Below are 6,000 nucleotides of genomic sequence, written 5' to 3' on the forward strand. Positions count from 1 at the left end.
CTAAGGGTGATGATTAAAAGCATAGGACACATTTCATTGTGTCACCGTGTGCTGTGCTGTGTATCACAATAACATTCACTTTCACTTGTCCAAGGAAACAAATCCCATAGGAATCATCTGGTCAGGTAAAAGTAATGTGAAAAAACTGATGACTTGACAAACATGAATAGTTCTAACAGGTTGCAGTATGAATTCTGACACACATTCTTATTTGTGCTTGTTCACTTTGAATGGTTCTGTAGCTGCTTTTCTGCTTTCAGGGCTGAGTGTGACCAAGGCCCTGATTAGACATCACACGAAATGAAAAGTGTTAAGTGGTGGGATGGGTCAGGTGTCCTCTATACTTGGTAATGGGTCCCTCATGGCTACATCTCTGTTATTAAAAGAAGGTCCTGAGGATGCGGGCAGAGTGGTGCTGAGTAGAGAGGTCACACAGATGTATTTTTCACTCTCTATCACACACATATATCACATACGATAAGCAGTTAGCTTGGATGACCTTGGATAAACACACGTGCTCTTTGTGAGGCAGGCAGCTTCAGGAAGGAAACAAATGGGCAAAAAATGGAGAGTATGAAGTGAACTTTAAACTTTTGTCCGGTCTGTTTGAACAGAGCATTGTAGAAGTCTGTTGGGACAACTGGAGCTAGAGGGGAATAGGGAATTCATTTATGGGAACAGAGACCGGAAAACAATGTCAGCCCTGTTTGTAGGTCTGTTTTAATATTATTTATAAAGCATTATTATTTGGTGTTACTGTACTCTTTGCTAGAGCTGCACCTTTTGAATATTTTTCTTATCAAGCACTCTCCATTTCATCGAGATATCGGGTACGTCATAAATAATACTTTTGTGTTTTGTAACAACTATATCTATAGTGTGTTATGCAACATGAAAGGCCTCTGAAAATGAGCAAGCAATTTGCTGTTTTTCCAAACAAAATTCTCATTCAACACTTTCATTAGAAACCTGTGGTTCACTGGCTCCAGAACGAAGCCCGTTTAATCAACCTTTCGGTGAAACATTTATGGTGTACGTGAAAAAAATTAAATACAACTTAAAATTAAATTAAATACAAACATAGCTTAACTTATTTGTCCTTAGTTTTATTTTAATAACAAAGAAAAAGTGGTGTATCCCCTATTATAGCCCATCAGAGTACAAAGGTACCAAATAGTAAAATGAAAATATGAATAAACAATTTGAGTATTACTAAATGAACTACTATTTCTTTGTTAATAAATCTGTAAAAATGTCAACAGTTTTTCTTTCAATATGGGGTGCTGTGTGTACATTAATGAGGATTTTTTTAACAAATGGCTGCAATATAACAGAGTGAAAAATTTAAGGGGGTCTGAACACTTGTTGAGACACAGTTGTTTACAGAAAATGAAACAATCTTAAATCTAAAATTAAGCTGAGCTCTTGTAGCAAGGTAAAGCATACGCCAGACTGAACACAGCAACAGTATACAGGGTAGTTATACTGCATCAGCAAGGTCTTTCCAAAGCAAAGATTTCAAAGCAGACTGGGGCAGCTGTGCTGTTCAAGCTTTGAAGAAGCTCAAAGAAATATTGAGGATTGTAAATGCAGTGGTCACTCAATGAAATGACCACAAATAATCAGATTTTGTCATCAGATCTTGCAACAGTGCCTGTCCCTATAAAACTATGGAGGAATTGCATCCGCATTTTTTTCCGTAAAATTCATTCATCCTCGACACTGACTCCTGGTGGTAAGGAGTACACACTACAGATTCTAACGCACAGATCAGTCTAATTATTTTCTTTTAACTGTGATTCGAAACTGTGAGGTTGAATCCATGTGATTCATTTAAATAAAGTTAAAGAGATGTCATGGTACGGATAAAGGAGCAAGCAACAGGGCACAACATATGTGAAAAGGGGATGTTATAAATGGCATAATTGCAAGAAGGAGACAAACACGACATTAAATAAAAACAAAAGCAACATAACAGCATTCTAACAGGAACAGGGACATGAGAGTTTAACTCAAATATAAAGAGTCCTAATCACCTGGTCCTACTTGAGGTGATCAGAACCCAACATACCTGACAACAGACCTTACCTGCGATGCCCAGTGGCCTCTGGGTGCACACAGCTGGTGCATATGTCCCTGATGAAGGAGTCTCGATCTTCCTGAGCTTGGAAATGGGGCGGACAAATTTGGACGAGGGGTGGAGAGGAGATGAGAAACTACCAGTGCTTCATTGAGCTTTTCAGGGTGGTGTTCAACCAGCCTGAGCAGGGAAGGTCGTTGGACACCGCCTCCACACTAGGCTTGGATTGAACAGCGAGAGAGAGGCATGCTGGCAGAGTGGTCAGTGGCCGCCATCAACACACACATCACCACCCATGCTTTCATCAGCAAGGGGGCAAGCACCACCAGTGGGTTACCTGAGGGTTAGGACTTCTCCTCTCTCAACATCACCTCCAGAGGAGAGGCTGGAGCCAGGGGGAGACCTTTGTTTTTGTTTGTCTGTGTGTGTGATTGTGTTATGTGTCTGTGTCTCATCCCAACCTCCCCTGTTCTCATCCCCCAGGTGGCGGAGCAGCTGATGAGAAGACCTCAGATTTATGGAGACACGCAGGGAGCTCCGCTGGAGACAGGGACATGCAGGGGAAGAGTCTGCACATGGAAGCATCATCAGGGACATGCAGAAACAGTGGCTGCACATGCCCACAACACGCCGCCCTGTGTTGTGTTTCAGGTTGATAAGCCGGACAACAGATGGGCTGCATCCAGAGGGTCCGAGTCCTCTGGTGCCAGGGAACACAAACACACCGTCACCAGTCAGGGGGCCCTGTGGTTGCCACAGCATTCGCCCCCTACTCTTGATGGGGCTGGGTCGCCCCAGAGATGCACCCTTAGAGAGGGGGTACTGTGATGCCCAGTGGCCTCTGGGCACAAACAGCTGATGCGTATGCCCCTTATGAAAGAGTCCTGATCAGTCACAGCTGACGCTGATGGAGAAGGACAGATCAAGACTCTTTATAAGGCCAGTAGAGAGCAGAGCAGTTATTCCACACATAGACCAAGAATCTTTCCCCATTTGCCATGTGTTCCCTAAACTGAACTGTGACATGAGTCGGGGCAGTGGTGGCCTAGTGGTTAAGGAAGTGGCCCTGTAATCAGAAGGCTGCCGGTTTGAATGCCAATCCGCCAAGGTGCCACTGAGGTGCCACAGAGAAAGGCACATTTCATTGTGTCACTGTTTGCTGGGCTACTATCCCTTCACTTTCTGGGGCAGTGGTGGCCTAGCGGGTAAGGAAGCTGACTCGTAATCAGATGGTTGCCGTTTCAAATCCCGAGCCTCTAATGGCTTAAAAGCAGATGCCAGCCCTCCCTGCAGCATCACACTATTGGCTAAGGCCTCAACCTGGGGTGTGGTCATCCTGCAGACAAAGTTGGCATCCCATTGCCAACTTATGGGAGAAGCATCAAGAGAAGAAGCAGTAACCAAGAAGCAGCAGAAATGGGAAGCAGGGAGGCAGAAACAAACAAAGAAACAACAGAACCTGACTGAACAGAAGAAGACCAAGCAGCAACTTCTCCAACCTTCAGCCTCAACACACCCTGCCCTCAGAATTCTACCAGCAGCACAGGAGCCGGCTTATTACATATAAAGTAGGAGGCTTCTGTGCCTTACTGTGTAACCATCCATCACACAGATAACACGTTACGGATCGTGTGTAACACTCCCACTAAACTTGTTTTTACAATGATGAAATTTTTAAGAACCCACAACCAGATTCACCTATATATGATGCAAGGGAGGAGTTTAAGTGGAAGTTACCAAGTAAATTTAATTTCTGTCTAGGGTTATGATCTCGCAGTGTGTCGAAGAGCTCAGGCTAGCCTGTTGGAATGGCTATAGCTGTATGCGATTCACCTCCCTTGCACTAATTTATAATTCCCATAAAACCACAACACAGGAAAACACAGGTTCAATAGAACTATATATTACAACTGAACATTTATTTCCATCCCCAACAATTATACAGGGGAAAACCCACACCACATAAACATTAAAACAATAACTCAAATTAAATAAAATACCCGGGTTTTAAATGTTCACACCGTCTAGGTAACTCTTAATATCGTTGGCGCGCTTGGTGGAGCTCAAACTGGTGTGTTGAGTCTACTCACTACTTCTTCCAGTATTGTCCCCACGATCCGCTGCACTTCTGCCGTCTGCAGAATAAAACTTTCGTCGGTGCAGCTCCTAATGTAGAATGAACGCTCCTCGCGTGGTCCAACACCTCCACAGCACCGGGCCGTCCCGCGTCGCGCTGGTCTCCCGGTCTCCGCCGCGTGCAGAGTTCCCACCGAAGTCTGTGCACTTCTACCCTTTATAGCAATTGCTATTTTTCTAGAAGTCAGCGAACCTCCGTCATGCACTATGCACCCTTATGCATGAAAAATATTTAACTCCCAAACTAGTACAACATAAATGCATGTGAATGCATTTGCTATTTTAACCAAAAGCGTGTAACTTCACTAATTAAATTAAACAAAAACGCTGTCTCCTGTCTCTTCTCTCCCAACTCTTCCTGTCACATGCTCTCCCCCTCTATGATAGGACAGCACAAAATAAACTCTGCATACCATTACACAGTTTAAACAAGATATAAACATATTATATGAACATATAATGAAACAAAAATACACTTGCTGTACAGATAATAACAAAAATAATACAAATAATATCAGTGCACCTGAGAGGGTGCTACACGTGCATAGCAGCATTTACTGTTCAATGGTATTCGTGAAGCCTGAGCTGTATTATTAATATCATAGCCAGTCACTACACTGAAATGATCAGACCTGCTCTAATTTAACTTATAATAATCGTGGAGGACCTCCGGGGACATCCTTTTGGCCACTCCTTGTTTTAAGAACATTATTATTAAAATGACCTCAAGACTTACTCGGCAGACAAGTTTATTAAATATTTACTAAAGACCACATGCTAATGAATCAATTCACACATGTATTCATATCCATACATTTTGGCTCAATTTACCCTACACTGAGGTGTCACTGCTTTGAGAACTGTGGCTTTCATAATTATACATCTAATTTATGGATTTTTATAGGTTAACTTGCTTCCTCGTTATATCAGACCAATAAAATTACCAAACAGGTCACAGTGGACCAATGAAACTGTTTGAGCTATCACACTTTGTTCCTCGAATCAGCCATTTTGCTCTTCGTGCACAAACTCTCATCATGAGAGGTCTTCCTTCACCTCTCAACCCCAAGACTTGACACAATTTCTTTTTTTTTTTCTTTTTTTCTTTAGTTTGTAGGTGCGGCTTATGTATATGTGCACTCTATAGTGCACATATACATAAAATTGATTTTAGGTTTTCCATTCAGTCACTTTCAGTCAGTCAAAGTATTCAAATATTCTCAATAAACAACTGAAATGTACTTGACTTAATCATGTTTATAAAACAGGCAGTCAAAATGGCACCTTAGCGGTCTAAGGTGCCAGACTCAAGGTGAAATTGGTGTACTTGGGCTTTCCGGGCCAGTGGTTTCCCCAGGCACCTGTCATGGCTGCCCACTGCTCACTCAGGGTGATAGGTTAAAAGCAGAGGACAAATTTCATTGTATGCACAGTGTACTGTGCTACAGTATATCCTTTCACTTAAAATAAACATATATTAATTGTGTTACATGTATTAAATTCAATTTTGGAAATCAATACTGAGCAGTGATTTTTTTTTTTTTATCTGCAGCTGCCCTGGTTCAATGACCACTTGGGCCTAATACAAGGTAACCCCACCTGTAGCCCCTCCGCCAGGATCAAAACAATTAAACCTACAATATCACAAACCACCCATAAACACACCCCAAATTCACCCCCCCAAAATAATAATAAAAACACCTACACCAGAACCTTCAAACACCCCCCAGTAAAGGTTATCCCCCATATACCCATTCAAGTAATAAACCAAAACAGCTGGACAT

The sequence above is a fragment of the Denticeps clupeoides genome, chromosome 5 (genome assembly GCF_900700375.1).
Source record: "Denticeps clupeoides chromosome 5, fDenClu1.1, whole genome shotgun sequence".
NCBI lineage: Eukaryota > Metazoa > Chordata > Actinopteri > Clupeiformes > Denticipitidae > Denticeps > Denticeps clupeoides.